This window comes from Pyrus communis, chromosome 6, assembly GCF_963583255.1.
Source record: "Pyrus communis chromosome 6, drPyrComm1.1, whole genome shotgun sequence".
NCBI lineage: Eukaryota > Viridiplantae > Streptophyta > Magnoliopsida > Rosales > Rosaceae > Pyrus > Pyrus communis.
In genome coordinates this window covers 2,452,890-2,473,120 of record NC_084808.1, presented here as the reverse complement: position 1 = coordinate 2,473,120, position 20,231 = coordinate 2,452,890, and the positions used below count along the sequence as shown (strand labels likewise).

The 20,231-nt window shown below is 40.2% G+C and overlaps 1 pseudogene; it reads left to right on the top strand.

The window, feature by feature from the left end:
- The first annotated feature begins 12,418 nt into the window (after positions 1 to 12,418).
- On the top strand, positions 12,419 to 16,709 carry LOC137737342 (protein FAR1-RELATED SEQUENCE 5-like; annotated as a pseudogene).
- Positions 16,710 to 20,231: the final 3,522 nt, after the last annotated feature.

The following is a 20,231-nucleotide window of genomic DNA, read 5'->3' as shown; positions in this document are numbered from 1 at the left end:
TTGTCTCAAACTCGTAAATTTCTGTTTCTTGCTATCAATGTACGCAGGAGGAAGAAATCTTTTCTGGAACAACTGCTTAAATACCTCCCAATCTACAGCTTCCTCCCAGGATAACTCATCGGCATGCTGCTCCCACTATGACACAGGTTCCTTACCCAGAAACCATGTGGTCGTCTCTACCCACTTGTCTGCAGATAGACTCCCCTGACTCTGCATCAGTCTAAAGGTCTTCTCAAGGTGATTCAACCATTTCTCGGCACCCTCGTGCCCCTTATTACCCATGAAAGTATTCAACTTCAGATTATAAACAGTTTCCATAGGGGTCCTCTAGGGAGGACGAAGCGTCGACTGAATGGCATTAGCTATAGCTTCCCCAAACTAGGCTATGTCAGGGAAACTAGACTCAGTAGATGAACGTGGTTCTCGACGAGGCGGCATAGTTCTGATAGAAAACACTAAAAATAATTAGAATATTCACAAGATATACAGGATTGCCAAACCCTGCTCTGATACCAAACTGATACACCCCTATCCAAATATCGGGGCGTGCCGGCCGTCACGTGAGGGTAACATAGCCAAGTGCACAGTGCGGAAGTACTAGGGTGAAAATACGAGGAAATAAAGCCGAACAAGATCATTTTAAATAAAAAATCAGTGAGTGATAGTGACGAAAATGGAAGGAAAAAAAAACGCAAAGTAGAAGTTCAAGTATCCTAGGTGCAGTCCAGAATAAACAAGTACTACATGAGCGATAACCAGAAAATCCTACATTGAGGGTGCTTTGTCAGAACTGCCCCAATGCCTCGTTTGCCACCAATGTCATCGCAACCTAAAACCTGGAGGGGCGCAAAACATTTCAATATCAAGTAATAACCCCTCTCTGAAAAACCCGTATACTTTCTCAGAAAATACTATACGTACTCGTATATCAAATCATGCTAAAAAACGATAAAGCTCAAATATGCCATGTCAAAATATCTAATCAAACAGTATAAGCATCAACTAGATGAGATAAAACAAATCATAATATGCCGTAATATCAATACGTCAGCAGGAGTCACCTAAAGTAACGTGTACGGTTATATCTATAACTCCTCAACCACTGTCCTGCACACGAGTCGGAATCACATATAGTGGTCTGTACGACAGGCTGCTGTATATAAATACGCTTAGTGCTACGATTACGTGAAGGTTGTGCGATGTATTGCAAGTCACCTACAAGTCGGAACCACCTATAGTGGTCTGTACGACGGGCTGGCACCTGCCTTGGATCCAAGGTAAGCGTACAGTGCAGAAGGTGAACGATCACGTCAAGGCTAGGCCCTACTTTGGCAGAGCACAATCACCGAGGTGCAAGAATATGAGCTATAACCCAATCTCGTCATCATCACAACTATCACTAACCAACACAATCACAATAATAATATCAACGATATTCGACATGGCATTTCAATTATAAACCATTTCAATTATAAAATCATTAAAACGTAATTTCTGGAAAATTACCAGTCATAATATATATATATATATATATACTGAAAACAAAAACCCACTCATTGATACATAGAAGGGTCGTAGCCCCCGAGCCTCACATGGTTGCACTTGTCCTCAGGATAGTCTTCACCTCTATGCGAAACAACTATAAAGCCTTCAATTTAACGCACATGACCAACCTTAGGTAATAACTTCTCATACATTGCTCAATTAGGGTGTTTGAATATACCAACATGCTCTACTTAATCCCACGAACACCCCCATATTTTTAGAAAAATTTTCTGAAGCCTCATGCACCCCCACGCGTCGGCCAAGGCACAGCCACACGCGCAGGCACTTTCTTGGCACATGGACGGAATCTTTAATGTCGTTAGGGAATATTCCGTCAAAACCAGAATATTTCGTTAACTTTAACCTGACGCCGCTAGTCTCTGTTATGAATATTCCGTCATCTCCTACCTTAGGTCACCGGAATCCTGCGCCGGCGGCCGCTACATCGCCAGATTCTGGAAAATCTTCAAACCCACTTTTCTTACTCATTTCTCAACCAGACTTCACAAAATTTATGTCAAAATGAAGCTTAGGACAAGGGAAAGAAGTTTATACCACTTTGAAGCACCAAAAATGCCGGAATCCCGCCAGAGAAATCTCATAAAATCCGACCAACTTTAGAACTTGTTATCCTGACGTCTGAAATCCTTCAAACTTGCTCTCCAAGCTTCGTGAGAAAGTTTTAAGACTCCATGTGATCTTAAAACTCGATAAAACCTCCACGATCATGAGCATGAAAGCAATACCATCGACGGAGTCCACGGATTCATAAGGCTTTCGAGGGTTCCCAGCCAAACCAAGGGTATGAGCGTGTTGGTTAGGTCACAAGGAACACGAAGAGGGTATTTGGAACCTCGATCCATGCCAAAATTGTGAAGTGTGATGCTGTTTGTGCAATATGGTGAAAATTGAAGAAGTGTAGAGAAGGATGAGAGAGACAGAACCAGGAAAGGAAGAAAAGGGTGCACGTGTGCACGTGTGGATGTGTGTGTGTATATTTTAACTAATCACTAAAGCCAAAGCCAAGCTCTCATTGGGTCCAAATATGTGGGAAGAAACCCAATTGATCCAAAATGTAGCCCATTCACGCACACACGGAATCGCTAACAAGTAAGGGCAAAAACGTCATTCCAACACTATTGGTAAATTATTTCGGAACGGGCTATCACAAATGTGGGAGTTGGAAGTTAGGGGGAAAAGTAATGCTATGCGTGCGAGGAAGAAACGTGGAGGTTTGAATCCCACGTTCAATTTTTTTTTTTTCCTCTTGTATTTATTATATACTAGCATTTGCCTACACACTTTGTGTGTATGAACACATTTTTTTAGAAAATGAGAAGGAGAGAGGAAGAGAGAGAGAGAGACAAAACGCGGGGAGAGTGGGAGGTTTTTATTTTTTGTAACAACCCGTTCCTAAAAATTATGATTTTTATAATTTTAATAAGTGAAGTTACGAAAATGCCCTTTGAGGCAAAGTGTTGACTTTTGTTGACTGCCGTGTCATGTTACGTAAGGTTGGTTTTCTTGGTGTATTCTTGTAGTACTCATTGCTACAGATGCGTGGGCGCAAACAAGGCGTGATTTGGAGTTATAATGGAAGAGTTATTAACGTTTAAAGTTAGGGATATTTGGTAATTTTATTTAACTCGGAAGGCTCCAGATTTCGAGAGCAAAGATCTGTGAGGCCACGTGTGTGGTTGGGATAGAAGGAAAGAAAGAAATTGATGGCTAGGATGAGAAGGAGAGAAGAGAAAGGAGGAAAGGAGGGAGGAAGGTGACCAATCAGAAACAGGAGCAAATAGGGGAAAGGAAAGAAGAAAAGGGGGGGGAGACACGGGTTGGCCTGTGTAACCCGTCGGGCACCACCCACACCGCCGCCTTCCCGACATTTTTCCGTCGATTTTTCAGCGATCTAACCCTCACCACCACGTAAAAACTAATCTTTATCTTCCCCTCTTCCATTTCCAACTAAATTTTATTGGGTTTGAGCTTTGAGTTCGAGTAGAACGAAACTCGTGGGTTCCGTGGGTGCCATGGCGAAATCCGACGATCGTGAAGTTAACCCAACAAATTACCACCACCACTAGGCTCCCCTCAACCTCAGGAACAAAGCCCAAGCAATGTTTGAGGTGTTGGAGTGAATTTGGAGGTTGAATCAAACAACCCAAGTTTAGGGTTCCGTACGGCTCGAACTAAATTGGGGCTTTTCCCGATCAAATTGGCCTTAGTCACAGGTATGAAAGTTACTCCACTTATTGAGATCTTCATTCCTGTAAAATTTAAGAATTTTTAGAAATAATTGAATTTTCCGTAAAGTCGGGGTGACCGACCGCCACCTGTGACGGCGCCAAGGGCGAAGCCAAGTATAAGGCTCCCCTTGGCTATAGCATAGGGAGAGTTTGGTTCTTCAAGCTTAAAAATATTAATTTTTGGGTTAGTTTATGATTTTTAATTGTCATATTCCTCTTAACAATTGATTTTTTTTTATTAATAAGATTGTTTTTAAGAATAATAAGAGCTAGTAGATGTTAAATAAACTCATCACTTTAATCAATATTATATTTAATAGTAATAAATTAAAACTTCCATACCACAAATGGTTTCTTATTTTATTCACTTGAAAGCTTTGAAGGTTAGAAACCTAGAAAACATAGCATAAAATTCTTGCTTCAAAGTACTACATTCAAGTTTTTACTATTATATAACTTTATGTAGGCAACATAAGATTAAAAATTTGATTTAGTAGTAATAATTTTAGCTTAGCCCACCCACCGAATAATTTCTGGCTATGCCATTGGGCGGCACATGCGGCGGCGCGTGGGCCAAGACATCCCCTAACCTTCCTAGGCTAAATTTGAATACCCTGATTCCATTGGTGAAGTCTGATTGACAAATTTCCGTCATTTGAACGTAGTTTCATTAAGGTCTGCCGCTTGATTATTATAGCAATCGACAATCCGACCGTTGGATCGTCACCAAACTTTGATACGTTATAATACGTAATATTTGAGGATGTTAGAAAGTTACTGATCGGAAATTTGAGGAGCGGATCTTCCAGATTGAGTTACATAGGGTTGTGGACCCTACCGTCGATCTTTGACCGACGGTTGACTTTTGGTCAATGGGTCTCAAATCATTCTAGATCGTCCTTAGGGGATGTGTTTTATGTAAATTACGTGTTCTTTCAATAAGGATTCTGAGATGTGATTTGATATTTGCTTTAGGTGATTGTCGTTTGAGACATCTCGATATTCATGTTAGGGAGTTGTAGCGCGGACTCCAGGTGAGTGGGCTTTTGGTTTTCTATAAATACGTATGCATACTTTGCGTTTTCCCATAAAATGTTTTAAATGAAATGTGATTGAAATGCCATGTCATACTTGCGTTATATTTTAGTATATGCATTAGTGTAGTCATGCATAATGTTGCATGATGCTGCGGAGCCCAGGTAAGCTACAGGTGAATACATTATGATGTTAGTGGTTGTGATGTATATGGTTATGCATGGATGCATTTGGTACTCATTATCCTGCACCCCGGTGTAAGTGCTCCGCCCGAGGTCAGGGCCTAGCCTTCATGTGATCGTTCACCTCCCGCACTACACGCTCATCTTGGATCCAAGGTAGGTGCCAGCCTGTCGTACAGACCACATTATGTAGTTCCAACTCGTAGGTGACTTGCGATACGTCGCACAGCCTTCACGTGATCGTAGCACTTGAGCGTATTTATTTACACATAGCCTGTCATACAGACCACATTATGTGGTTCCGACTAGTGTGCAGGAATTGTTTATGAGCTATAGATTCAGGCGTACAGGTCACGTTAGGTGACTTCGGCTGATATATCTTTTTATATTGATTTGCATTACCTGGCTTACATATTTATTGCTGAGATACTTGACATGGCACTCACTTTGGTTTTCATTGCTCTCAAGCTTGATTTTTATATACGTATGTATTATCATTTTCTGGGAAATTATACAGGTTTTACGATGAGGGGTTATTATTTTTGGAAAGAGAAATGGTTCTAAAAAGCTTTGTTTTTGCCCACTCACATTTTCTGTTTTTCGCCTCTCCAGGTTTTAGCTACTGAAAGTTTGTATCGACGAGGATTCTTGGCGAATCTCAGTATGGGTGGCTACCTTTGAGGGTATGATCCTTACCCACACTAATGTACTTGACTTATGCTCTGACGTCGCGTGTGAAATGGGTTCATTCTTGCTCACAACGCACTCTGGTCTTTAGGCACTTTTAGGTTCAAATTTATTTACATTTTCCACATTACTATACTTTATGGCTTCGCCACCTTCCAGGTGTCGACCAGCACAGCTTGACTAGAAGTCCTAGTGGACATTCCGGTCGGGGTGTGTCATTTTCAGTTTTTTTTTTTTTTTTTTTTTTTTTTTTTTTTTTTAATATTGGAGGTATTTTAACATCACCTGTATATCAGGCTTCAATAAAAAATAGTAAAATTTGGACCTGTGAAATTACATTATTGCCCATCATTTTTTTATGTGATAGAAGACTAATTTGTCATTTCATCATGTTTTGGTTGACAAAGAGGGTTTTATTAATTAGTAGAGATTTTACCTTTTATGTTTTATTTTACAAAAATACCCATAGGAATTATGATCCTGATTGCTTTGCCTCTTACGGGCTTTTTTTTAATTTTATTTCAAGGGTTTTTATGTCCAATTATTTTTTATGAAACCTTAAGACACCGAAACTCACTTCTCGTATTCTAATATTAAAGATTAAATATTAGAGATTAGAGATTGCTCATATGTTTTTTTTATTTGGTTTTTTCGAGGGGGTTAAAATGGTAATTTCGTGGAGATAGTTTAGATTAAACTTTGTTTTGTGGGGAAAACTTCACCCGGTTACTAGACGAAAAGCTTCCTCCTGTAAACCCCCACTAACTGAGACTGGCTGCGCCTCCGTCTGCGTCCGAGTCCAGAGTCCTCGAGCTGCTCATTTTGTCACCCTGTTTCCCTCCCTTCCAACTCTCTCCATCTCCGGCGGGACCCACCATACCAGCAAGCCGCAAAATTAACCACTTGGGTTGGTGCAGCCTCCATACGCAGATCGATTTAGGATTTCCACCTTCATCATACCCGTCGTCATTGGTGACTGGTGAACCCATCAAACCCAAACCTGTTTTTATTTTTTGTTCTTTGCTTTCCCTTGGCTAAGTTTCCGATGATTAAGTAATTGTTGTAAATCTCTAGGCCTTTCGTATTTAAAACTTCAAGGACTCAGTTTTTATAAGTTTAGATGCTGATTTGAAGCAATTTTGATGATTTTTTAAGCCCAACTGGCAATGGTGATTTATTAATTTTTTTTAAACTTTCGCAACTTTGGTGAAAACCCATGATTTGTGTGCGAGAGTATCCATCAACCATGACTGTCTTTAGGTGTAATCATGATGTCCAGCCAACATGAATAGTTAAAGTAAGAAGCCATTGTTGCACTGTAAGTTAAAAGAATGCGTTCAAGTCCTGACCATAAGAAGAGATATAACGGGCCATGTCATTTTGTTTCGACAATTGGATTGTTATTAAGAGTATACTATGTTTTCCAAGTTTTTTTTTTTTTTTTTGATTTTAACGTAAGAAAAATATTCAAAATGCTCATTGGATTTGTATCGTGACAGCCCGTCCCGAAATATATTTTCGATAGCGTGAAATGACTTTTATACCCTTGGACGTTAAATGGTGTTGTGTGACATGCACTTTGGTTGTGGACCAAATATGTTAAGTCCTAATTGTTTGGACCCAATTAAAACTAAGTTTTTCCTTGTTTTTGGTTGGCTGCAATCTGGACCACACACACACACACCTAAACCAACCCGTGGACTCTCTCTCTCTATCTTCTCTCTCGGATTTTTCTTCCATAATTGTACAACTGTACAAACAACCTCTCAACCAACCTCATCACTCACAGATCAAGGTTTTGGACGTTACTTTCGTGTTCCTTGCAAGCTCAGGAGTCGAGCTATAGTTTTGGTTGGACATGAAGGCTTCGGGAACCTCTGGAACTAAAAGCTTCGATGAGGAGTACTGTTCACTCGTCGTGATCACGTTGGTTTCAGTTGCAAGGTTTGGCTGATTTCCTCAAATTTTTCCGGCGAGATTCCGTTGGTTTTAGGACCCCCAAAGTGAATCCGACAATCGCAGACGGCGGGCCAGCGAGGATCACCGGAGAAGACGAAGAATATTTCATCAACTTTGATGGAATATACTGACGGCATTACTAACGGCGTCAGGTGAGACGTTTCTAGAGGATGAGCGCAATCAAGTGAGACTCGAGGGCTACGACCCTTCTACATATCAATGAGTGGGTCCTTTCCGTTCTATCGTATATATACATATGATTGATAATTCCACAAACATGTTTAAGTTGATTTATGCATGTTACCTACAAATAATTGATGCTAACTATGAATGGCTTGATCCCTGCTTAGGGTATGTAGGCAGTCTAATGAGACGTTAGATGTAGCCATATAATAAATGAGACTAAATAATTGAGACAATAGCCTTGTTTGGGGAATTGAGCAATGTGAGGGACATTGGTGGAAAATGTGAGATTTAACCTTATGTTTTGGTAAGTGGTTAAATGTTGGTCATAAATCAAAGTGTGAGGAATTGAGAGATTGAAGTAAAGAATCGTAAGTAATGATAGTTGATTAAACTAATATTTAGTTGGACTTGTTCCAGATAATTATTCACGAAATAAATAGTTCAGGAGTGGGGCGTTACAGATTATGCATATTTCGCCATGTTATATATATGTATATATTAGTAAATGCTATGACATGGTTGAGTATTAGATTGCATCATGGCATATCCATATGTATACTACCGTAAGTAATTACTGTGAATGCTTTGAAATGCGAAGAGGAACACAGGACGCATAGGTAAGTTCATGTGAGTTTATGGTGTTACTTGAAACGATCGAGTTATGGTATGACTATATTTATACTTTAGGAAACTCCGACCTTGTCGTACAGGTTGCAAGGATAGGCAACTCTGACATTGTCGTACAGGTTGCCCTTGAGTTGTACATGTTATAATAGATGCAGCTAGAGCTCATAAGCCTGCACCCCGGTGTTAGGGCTCTCGCCCGTGGCCAGGGCACAGTCATTCACGTGATGTTCACCTCTAGCACCTTACACTCACCTTGGATCCAAGGTAGGTGCACAGTCTTGTCGTAAGTGACCTGCGATTATTCGCACAGTCTTCACGTGATCGTAGCACTTGAGCGTACTTATTTACACGTAGTCCTGTTGTACAGACCACTAGAGGTGGTTCTGATAGGACATGGATTGGAGCTATTTGGAGCGATTTTGGACATGGATTGGATAGCTTAACCATAGAGCAAAGTGGATGGACGAAATTGAAGTCAAGAGAGGCTAGGAAAGGCTACAAATCTGGAGAAAGAAGTTCTAATGCAAAGAAGATAAGGAAAGAGCAAGAAATAAGGAACCTTATCCTACCTTATCCAACCTTATCCTTTCCTAAATCTAACATTATCCTATCTTATCCTATCCAAATCAGGTTGTGCCTTAAGTGTAGCTATTTAGAAGGGATTAGATATACATTTAAACACATAAACTCATATTCTAGAAGCCTAAGCCTTTATGTGCCGCATATATGCCATTCCTTGGAGGTTTAGGAGTTGTAATCCTTCTCCTACAAAGGTGCCACACCCCTTAGTCTTTGTTCTTCTAGAAATCTAACCTAAACATCCTTTCTAGAAGCCTATACCTGATCCTAATTGAATGTCGCAGGTTAGTATCCCTTTCCCCCTAGGTTTCTGCCAAACCATAACCCTTTTCCCATTGGATTGTGCAATCCTTTTCCTTCATAAATTGTGCATAAATTAGCCTGTAAATACAACCCTATGCCGCATCATTCAAGCCATCCATTCACTCATTCATTCATTCATACTTTCAGCCATCAAACACCACAATTCACCCTACACCACCCTAGTGCCGCAAGCAAGGAAGGAAGGAGAGGACGACTTGTGCAATCTGCCATCCAAGGAGGGTTCGAAATCGGCCATTGGAGTGTGGAGTTTTCCTAGATGTATTCTATCCTTAGTTTTAGTTCAATGTTTATATTAATTTGGTTTTCAATTATAATGAACATGTGGAACTAATTTCTTTTTAGTTAGAGGTGAATTCAAAGCCATGATTATATGTTTTATATGAATTGATTACATCCAGTTATTGTTTCTTAAGGCATGAATGTGATTTGCTTATCTAAGTTATTAAAACTTGTTTATGTGTGTTGGTTGAGGGTCGACACTTAATTTGCATGCATGAATTTGATGCTAGAGTATAAGGGAGTTTCACATAATAGTTATTCACTTATATTCACAAGTAGTGGAGGCTACTAGTCACAATCGTGTTAAGTAAATCCTTGGCATGAGTCTCATGCATTTCATGGTGATGAATGCCTTGTCAGTGCTTATGATTTTCATAGAACTTAATGACTTTTGACATGTATCTCTATTATGCGTTTCATATAGGGAACTTGGGAAAGATAATTTGGTTGCGATGCGTATTCCATCTAATTCAATGAAATAAGGAAAATCTGATGGTTAGTTCTAAAGGAATAATAACTGGAAATTGGTTTATATGCATATGTCATGTGTGGAGAAAGACTCTCTAACTAGCCTTTCACCCATTTACTTCACCCAAAATCGTTTTTACAAAGTTTTTTCTACAAAGTTTTTGTTTTAAGTTTTAAATTCGTCAAAAACAATCCCCCTTTCATTTAGTCTTATTGTTTGAGTCAAAATCTGTTTTCTTTGAGTCTTTTGAGTCAAGTTAAGTCCTATTTTCGTCCAAATCACTTGTTAGGTCTAGAATTGAGTCTTTTTGATTGTTGGTTGTTGTTTTAAGTGTCTTAAGTTAATTTTGAGTCTATAAAGTCTAGTTTAGTGTTTTTGAGTCTTATTTGTATTGATTAGCATCCCTAGTTAATCCCTGGTCTAGAACGATCCCTACTTACATATCTACTACAATTGTCACAAATAGGGTTTAATTTGTGTGTTAGAATATTTCACATCAGGTTCTGACTCGTGTGCAGGGATATGTGATGAGCTATGAGTTCAGCCGTACAGGCCACAAGAGGTGGATCCGGCTAACATATTAGTTGGATATTGATTGATGAGATATGAATGAGTCGTACATGTCACTATAGGTGATTCCAACTTATGTGCTAGCATTGATTGATGAGATATGGATGAGTCGTACAGGTCACTATAGGTGATTCCAACTTATGAGCTAGCATTGATTATTGAGATATGGGTGCAATCGTACACGTCACCATAGGTGACTCCGACTTGCGTGCTAGTATGGGTTATTAAGCACATGATTATTTATATTGCTAATGAGATGCTGTGTCGTGGTATACTTTTGAATTTACTGTTAGTATACTTTTGATTTCATACTTACGTAGTATGATTTTCTAAGAAATTATACAGGTTTTACAGCGAGGGGTTATTACGTTTGATAAATGAAATGGTGTTGAAGAGCTTGTTTTCGCCCACTCACATTTTTCTATTTTGCGCCCCTCCAGGTTCTAGTAGCAAAGTTTCCGTATCGACGAGGATTCGTGGCACTTCTCAGTACATGTGGCTTCTTATGAGGGTATAATCATTATCTTACCTTGCTATACTTTACTTATGCTCGGTATCACGTGTGAAAGGATCCATACTTGCTCACCATGCACTCGTATACTGAGGCACTTTTAGGTTTAAATTTATTCATAGTTTACACATTATTGCATATTTATGGCTTCGTCACCTTCCAGGTGTCGGCCAGCATAGCTCAATTCGGAATCCTAGTGGACAATCCGGGTCGGGTATGTCATGTATACCAGTTGATTCGTATCTGTACACCGGTTGGTTCTTGTCCGTCGTTATAAGGCTGACTACTTTCAAACTAACTGTTTGTGAAATTTGTAATTGGACTGTAAGTCTGTAACTACATTTTTAGTGGGGAAAGTCTGCTATTATACTGTAACTAAAAACGAATAGGTAATCCTACATTAGGAAGACTAGAAAACTGCTGCATTGGGGAAAAGAATGCTTCCTTTCAAGAAATGCAATCTGTTATTATGAAAAGTTGGTCGGTAACCGTACTCCACCTCTAAATTTACGCGTCAACGGCCTTATTCATGAGTTTCTTGCGTGGAAGAAAGGGATTCTCTTTTATCTGCATTATTGAAAAACTTGCCTCTTGAAAGTACATTGCCTAGTGATTAGTTGGGTCAAAGATCCAGACTAGTTTTCAAAAAAAAAAAAAAAAAAGAAAAAAAAAAAAAGTACATTGCCCACCATGTTGTGCTTGAAAATTTATTTTGCTTTAAATTAGTCTATAAGTTCTGTCTCATGCAACGATGAATCTGCTCTTAGTTTATTTTTTATGAGAAACCTTCTATTAGTTTATCAACCTACTTTCATCCGCTTCACCCATTATCAGAAGGAGCATAGAATGTGAAGAGTAATTCATGTCTCATTTGAGCACTTGTAGCTATGAATCCTCCATTGCTTGTAGGGGATATAATTATCCGAACACGGTGAACAAAGGTTGAGTCAAGCTCTTGGACATTCCAATACCTGGAAACCGTTCTCTCTCGTTGCTTAGTAAACTGAGGCTATCGTCTTATGTACTTTGTGTTTTCAAGATGATTCTTCAGCTTATTTTAGCGTTGACAATACAGAGTTTTTTTGAAACTCAAATATCTGCTGACCAACAAATCACTTGTAGTAGAAATTGACCTACTATTATGTCGATGTTTACTTGTCCTATTTTTGGATGGAAACGATCGGTCAATTTTGTCGTTTCTTCTTGTAGGATCATAATGGATAACCAGTCTATTCATGGATTTGATTCAGATGAAAGTGACCTAGATATGCATGCTGAAGCCTATGAACATAAAGAAGGGATGAAAGATGTGCTTCCTGAGAATTTGGGCTTGTGTGTAGATGAAAAGGACGAGATAGAAGAACAATCAGCAGATCTACTTATGAACGTGAAGCTTTAGAACCATATAAAGGCATGGAGTTTGACTCAGGAGACGAAGCTAGAGAATTTTATGTTGCATATGGTAGACGCTCCGTTTTCACCGTATGGATACACCACAATCGTCGTTCACGAGTAAATAATCAGGTTATTGGTCAAGATTTTGTTTGCTTGAAAGAAGGCTTTCGAGCACAAAAGTATGTGCACAGAAAAGATAGAGTTCTTCCTCCACCCCCAGTAACCTGCGAGGGCTGTCAAGCTATGATAAGGCTAGCTCAAAGAGAGGGACTGAAGTGGGTAGTCACAAAATTTGTTAAAGAGCATAATCATAAACTAATGAGTCCCAGCAAGGTTCCATGGCGGGGATCAGGAAAGCATTTAGCAAGTGAGGTATGTTGGGAAGTATTTTTAACATAATTCTGAATAAAATGTTTGCTTAAGAAGATTTGTCACTAACTCACTGGTACTAAATAACTGAAACTCATCTATACCTGTGTCGATCAACCAACTGCTTACGTACTAACTCACTGGTACTAAATAACTGTGTTCAGTAATAATGTTGAAGAAGAGACTAAACAGATCACCTAATAATATTAAGGCTTTTTAGCCAAAATGGTCCCTGAGATTTGCATAACACATCACTTTGGTCCCTGAGATTGATAATCTTAGGGACCATTTCTATTGATTTTCAATCTTAGGGATCATTTCTAATATTAAAAAAAGATTACGGATTTGCTTCTAGATTAATAAATGATTGGTAATCCATGTTCTAATAGTTTAAGCTCTGGGAAGTAGTGGTAATCGAACAAAACTTGTGAGGAGTTACCCACGCCCAAAAGGAAGTGCTGGATTTAAAAGAATTGTTGGTTGACGTCTTAGTAGCTTAAACTTGGGGTTGTTGGTAAACCAATGAAACTTTGTCGATTAGAATGGTTAACTTGCTAATAGATGCTTTCAACTGTGGAAGAGCAGTGCGGATTGTTACCAGGCACTTGTCCAAGCCTGGTATCGTGTTGCATTAGCCATTAAGTTGAAACTAAAATATTCCATGCTCTTTATATGAAGGCTGTTGTTTAGTAAAATGCAAAAGGGTTCATTTATATCTACAATTCTACATATTAACTTCTCCAACTTATGTCCTCCTACGTTAATTTCAGGTAGGTCAACTTAAGCTCATCCATACCTGTGTCGATCAATCAACTGCTTAGGTACGGTTTATTTGTGAATACCCACATTTCTATGTGGAAGGATAATCCAGGAGACTTCACAGACACATTATTTTTCTCTGTGGAAGGACATTCCAGGAGGCTTCACAGACACATTATTGACAGCAAAAACTAAGCCAACCATAATTGTTGCTAGTATAACATAGATCCAAAAAGTAACTCGTAATCATTGTGCCTATTAATTTCCAAGCTCCCTGATTTAGCATCTTAAATTTTACAATGATGTAGTGACATGTACGAAGAACAATGACGTAGTGACCTAATTCTCAGGATGAGAAGGATAAAAGAATCCGAGAGCTGTCCCTGGAGTTGTACAACGAGAGGCAAAAATGGAAGCAACGTTTGTAGACATCGAAATTTCGGTGAAATAAATGTTAACCAATGTATTAAAATTACAACATTTATTTATTTCACCTACATCACACACTCATTTCACCTACAACTTTCACTTACTTCACCAACCTCACACACTTATTTCACCTACATCACACACTCATTTCACCTACAACTTCCACTTACTTCACCAACCTCACACACTTATTTCACCTACATCACACACTCATTTCACCTACAATTTCCATTTACTTCACCAACCTCACACACTTACTTCACCTACCAACTCCATTTACTTCACCTACAACATCCACTCACTTCACCAAAAAAATGGATGGTGGTGATTCACTCTCAAAGCCTATAAATAGGCTTCTCCATCAAGAGAAAAAAGGAAGGAATTTTAGAAACCTACACCAAAACCTTGAAGCCTTGAAACTCTAAAGCTCTCAAGAAAATCCCGAAGGATCAAGAAAGCACTCTTCGTTCTTCGTCAAATCCTCCTTCAAGGTCAAGCCCCAACGGCCCTTGAAGAACTTCCACCGACTCAAGATCAAGCCCCGACGGCCCCTTGAAGAAAGTGTTCATCATTTATCATCCGTTCATCCTAAGATCAAGCCCCAACGGCCCTTTGGATCAACAATCTCAACAACCTATACACCCATTCTTCAAGATCAAGCCCAACGCCCCTTGAAGATCCATTCATCAACTATTCATCCCAAGATCAAGCCCCGACGGCCCTTTGGATCAACAACTCATCCACAAACCTACACCCTACAAAGATAGAATCAGAGGATCAAATTACAAAGAGATTGTAACCCTAAAAATCATTAATACAAAAATATTATTTTTGTACACGTATTCTTGTTTCTTGTTTCAGGAATTTTTCGTGTTTACAAACTTGGCACGCCCAGTGGGACATCTCTACCTCTCATCTCTATCCTCAAATCATCGAAAAACGCAAATGGCATCAAGAAAAGATCAAGCTGTTCCCGCAATCAAAGTGAAGAACAAGAACATCATCGCCGCAAATGGTGATATTTCGGGCATCACAACCCGAAGTAAAGCAAGAGCTCTTTTTGCCGCATCTTCCACCCCTGCATTAACTCTGTCAAAAGAACAAGAGCACCTGAGGCACGAGCCTGTGATCACCCTAGCCTCGTTAAGGGCGTCAAGAGGAGAGAGCCTGTGATCACCTTAGCCTGAGGCTCTCTCCTCTTGACGCCCTTAACGAGGCTAGGGTGATCACAGGCTCGTGCCTCAGGTGCTCTTGTTCTTTTGATAGAGTTAATGCAGGGGTGGAAGATGCGGCAAAAAGAGCTCTTGCTTTACTTCGGGTTGTGATGCCCGAAATATCACCACTTGCGGCGATGATGTTCTTGTTCTTCACTTTGATTGCGGGAACAACTTGATATTTTCTTGATGCCATTTGCGTTTTTCGATGATTTGAGGATAGAGATGAGAGGTAGAGATGTCCCACTGGGCGTGCCAAGTTTGTAAACACGAAAAATTCCTGAAACAAGAAACAAGAATACGTGTACAAAAATAATATTTTTGTATTAATGATTTTTAGGGTTACAATCTCTTTGTAATTTGATCCTTTGATTCTATCTTCGTAGGGTGTAGGTTTGTGGATGAGCTATTGATCCAAAGGGTCGTCGGGGCTTGATCTAGGGATGAACAGTTGATGAATGGATCTTCAAGGGGCGTTGGGCTTGATCTTGAAGAATGAGTGTATAGGTTTGTTGAGATTGTTGATCCAAAGGGCCGTTGGGGCTTGATCTTAGGATGAACGGATGATAAATGATGAACACTTTCTTCAAGGGGCCGTCGGGGCTTGATCTTGAGTCGGTGGAAGTTCTTCAAGGGTCGTTGGGGCTTGACCTTGAAGGAGGATTTGACGAAGAATGAAGAGTGCTTTCTTGATCCTTCGGGATTTTCTTGAGAGCTTTAGAGTTTCAAGGCTTCAAGGTTTTGGTGTAGGTTTCTAAAATTCCTTCCTTTTTTCACTTGATGGAGAAGCCTATTTATAGGCTTTGAGAGTGAATCACCACCATCCATTTTTTTGGTGAAGTGAGTGGATGTTGTAGGTGAAGTAAATGGAGTTGGTAGGTGAAGTAAGTGTGTGAGGTTGGTGAATTAAATGGAAATTGTTGGTGAAATGAGTGTGTGATGTAGGTGAAATAAGTGTGTGAGGTTGGTGAAGTAAGTGGAAGTTGTAGGTGAAATGAGTGTGTGATGTAGGTGAAATAAGTGTGTGAGGTTGGTGAAGTAAGTGGAAGTTGTAGGTGAAATGAGTGTGTGATGTAGGTGAAATAAATAAATGTTGTAATTTTAATACATTGGTTAACATTTATTTCACTGAAATTTCGATGTCTACAACGTTATGCTGCATGTGAAGAACAGTTAAATACGATCTTGAAAGATTTGGAAAGACACACAGAGCACATGTCAAAAAAAGTTTCAGATACAGTTCAGAGCATAAAAGAAATTGAGGAGGAACAATCAGAGGACTCGGACAGTGGATGGAGTGAGTGCAACTTGTACATTTTCTTACCCTTGCTTTGCCTTTGATGATGAGCAACCCATTTTATCAGTTTTAGGAGCCATGTAGCTACCAATTCACCTATGGTGCCGTTCGAAGTTGGCGCAGAGGATAAATTAAGTCCACAGAACGAAAGTCTTTCAAGAAAAAGGTGGCAGCTGATGTTTGGTGTCTGGATCAAGGTGCTCATCCTCATTGAACGCTTTATGAGTGAATCGGGAAAATACTCGGTAAAATGTTAGAATTCATATGTTCAAAGTGTTCCGGGTCATTCTCTTGTTGAATTGTAATGTGATTTTGTTTTCCTCTCATATCAAATTTGAAATGTTACAGTAACATTACTCTTTTTTGGTTTTTGTTTGGTTAATTGATTGGGAGGTGTTATTGGCACTCCAAAAATCTCATTCTACACTCCTCACAAGTGTATTTTTCTTTCCCAATATAGAAAGTTTGGAGTGTAGAATGAGATTTTTAGAGTGCTAGTAACAATTCCCAATTGATTAATTAATTAAAACCCATCACAAACATGCACCCGTAGGAATTGGTAAGCATTCTGTCCAAGCCTCTTGATAAGATTTTTACTACTTGCAAAAGTAGGGATAAAAACACTTCAAAATACTTGCAAGAGAACAAGGTAATCATAGTATAGTTAGCTCTAGCAAAGTCGTTGTCCACCGGGATTATTTATAACAATTTATGTGAAATCAAATCTTAGTTAATTACCCAGAACAAAGTTTTGGAAAAAGTTGATTTTGAATTTTAAATAAAAACGATTTAAGAAATCGACTAAAAAACAATTTAAAGAAAATCAATTTGAAAGGAAACGTTTTGAAAGAACAATAATAAAATGGCACTAGGGTTTCGCCATCACATTAACAATCATTTATAGTTCTTCCAATCACCCATGAATTACCCATACAAATTTTGAAGGTTAGGTTTTCCTAAAGTATGTTCTACTTGGACCTCCAACCTAGAATGTATATCAAACATGCAACCCGTTTGGACGTTCGGGTTGAATGTGAACATGAAGGGCTCATTACTTTATGAAAACCTTTTAAGAAACCATGCAACTCTTAAGACGTGGTGTTCGTGCTAAGTGAACTTACAATTATTAACCACAAGAAGTCATCGCTAATTTTAGGGAACCTTCCGACCAAAATTGCATCAAATTACTTTTCTAAACATGGTGATTAATAATTCAAAACATGCATGCATAATTGTTTGGGCCCAAAATATTATTGTTGGGCCGAGCAGCAAGATGTGCTCGGCCCAAGGTAATGATAAATACTATGGGCCGAATAATAAATCCCGGGCCAGCTGGCAGGGTCGCCCAAATCCTATCCTAAGTTGTCCAGATGAATAGAAAAGGTCGAGGAAGTCCTGGTGCGACCAGGATTCTCGACCGGCAAGGAATGGAGTCCCGAAAAGAAGGAAAATTCAGAATCCCAGTAGGAGTAGGTTTGTTCGAGTTAGAGGCGAAATGGGACAAGGACTCCCGATCCAAATCAGAATTGGTTTCAAGGAATGGGGCACTATAAATACAAGAAATCATGCAACAGAAAAGCCCCTTCAAATCAGCATACAATTGCCCTGCGCAAAACCTCTCAAACACCTTGAGATTTTTCCTTTTCTTTTCCTGCCGACACACCTTCAGTTTGGATAAACAGCACTGTGGAAGCACCCGGCGAGCATCTTCAGTTTGGATAAACAGCACTGCTGCCGCAGAATCAGCCGACCAAGAAGCACCTTCAGTTTGGATAAACAGCACTGCGTCGAGGTCGACCAGTTATCTATCTAAGTCTCGGTCGAGAAGGGTTTTCGAACCTTTGTTGGCAGAGGTCACCTTACTAACCTTCTCGGCATAGTTAGGTGTTACGAATTGCATTACTCGGCGTACTGGACGCCGAGTGGTTTTATGATTGGATACTCGCAAGTGAGTTTCAGGGTTCGGCATTCCGACGGCCGAACTACGTTCACCATCAAGACATACATCACGTTTGAGTACCTGTGCCCATATAGTTTGGTCTCGATTCGACGTGCTTATACTCTTACGAATATAATCATAGTGACCGAATCGGGCTCCGACGATTTGTGAACTCCGCAGAATTAGCAGCCTTGTCTTCAGGCTGTAGAACCCAGAGACCGAGAGCGTTCCTTCCTCGGTCGCAATCGCAAGATAGAGAAGTCAACGACGCGCCCAAAGCGACATCAGCAAATTTTACTCCTCGGCCAAGCTCGGCCGACGAGTTGGCACGCCCCGCATCCGACCGAAGGACATAGTTAGCTTATTAGTTACTCGGCCTGCGCGCCACGTAGGTTTTGTAATTTTTAGAGTCAACATTTTGGCACGCCCGGTGGGACCTTTGTGCTAAACCTTCGGAGTTCATGACCGTTGAAACACGGTCTACAAAGAAGAAAACAACCATGGGAAAGTCAACAACTGACTTACCAGTGCAAGGCCTTGGACAGGATTTGCACCCTAAAAAAAATCCGATCATTGTTGCGCCTCCCGAGGCCACAAGTGTGACACGCCGAGAAAATGAAATTTGTCTCGGCGGACAACCTCACAACTCAGCGATCCCGAATCAAACGGCGGGCATGTTTGTAGAAGGGATCGTGGAAGATTGCGACGACGATGGTGGGGAAGGTTCCGATCCACCAACTAGGACATTCCTTCAGAGACGACTGGATGAACAATATCGTCAGGTCGAGCAGTCGATTGGTCAAAAGTTGAATGATTTGCTAGAAGCAATACGAAGTAATAACGATACACAGACCAGAATGCTTGAACTATTGGTTAGTAAAGCCTTCGAAGATGGCCAGGTCGGCCCACCTCGGCAGCTTTCGACGAATGTGCCAATACCAGTCGAGAGAGGGTCTGCCCGGCCCCAACCAATCACCTTAGAAAGAAGAAGTGGACCAGGAAATAGATCCGAGGGACCAAGTCAGGGAGAAGAAGCCGCTTCCGTAAACATGACCGAAGTCCAGAGAATGTTTGATTCGGCCCTGAAGAAAGGGCCGAAGTTTCCAAAATTTATCCATCCATACCCGGCTTATGTAGAAAGGTTTGAATACCCTCGAGGATTTAAGATCCCTGATTTCAGCCTCTTCGCCGGGGAATCATCTTTATCCTCACTAGAACATGTGGCTCGGTTCACAGCGCAGTGTGGAGACGTCAATAGCGATTTCTACAAGTTACGGCTGTTTAATTTTTCACTGACAGGCTCAGCTTTCGCCTGGTACATTAATCTCCCACCCAACTCTGTGCAGAGTTGGGAAGAGTTAGTCGAAAAATTCCATGAACAATTCTATCGGCCAGGGATGGAGATGCCCGTATCGTCGTTGGCCAGGATGGCTCAAGCATCCGACGAATCTCCAATGGAATACGTAACAAGGTTTAAGTCGCCCAGGAATTGGTGCCGAGTACCACTCCCCGAAGTGGAATTCGTCAGGATCGCCCTTAACGGATTAGACGTGGAGTACAAAAAGAAATTCCTGGGGGCAAATATCCGAGATATGTACGAACTTGCTCAACACGTTGAACAATACGA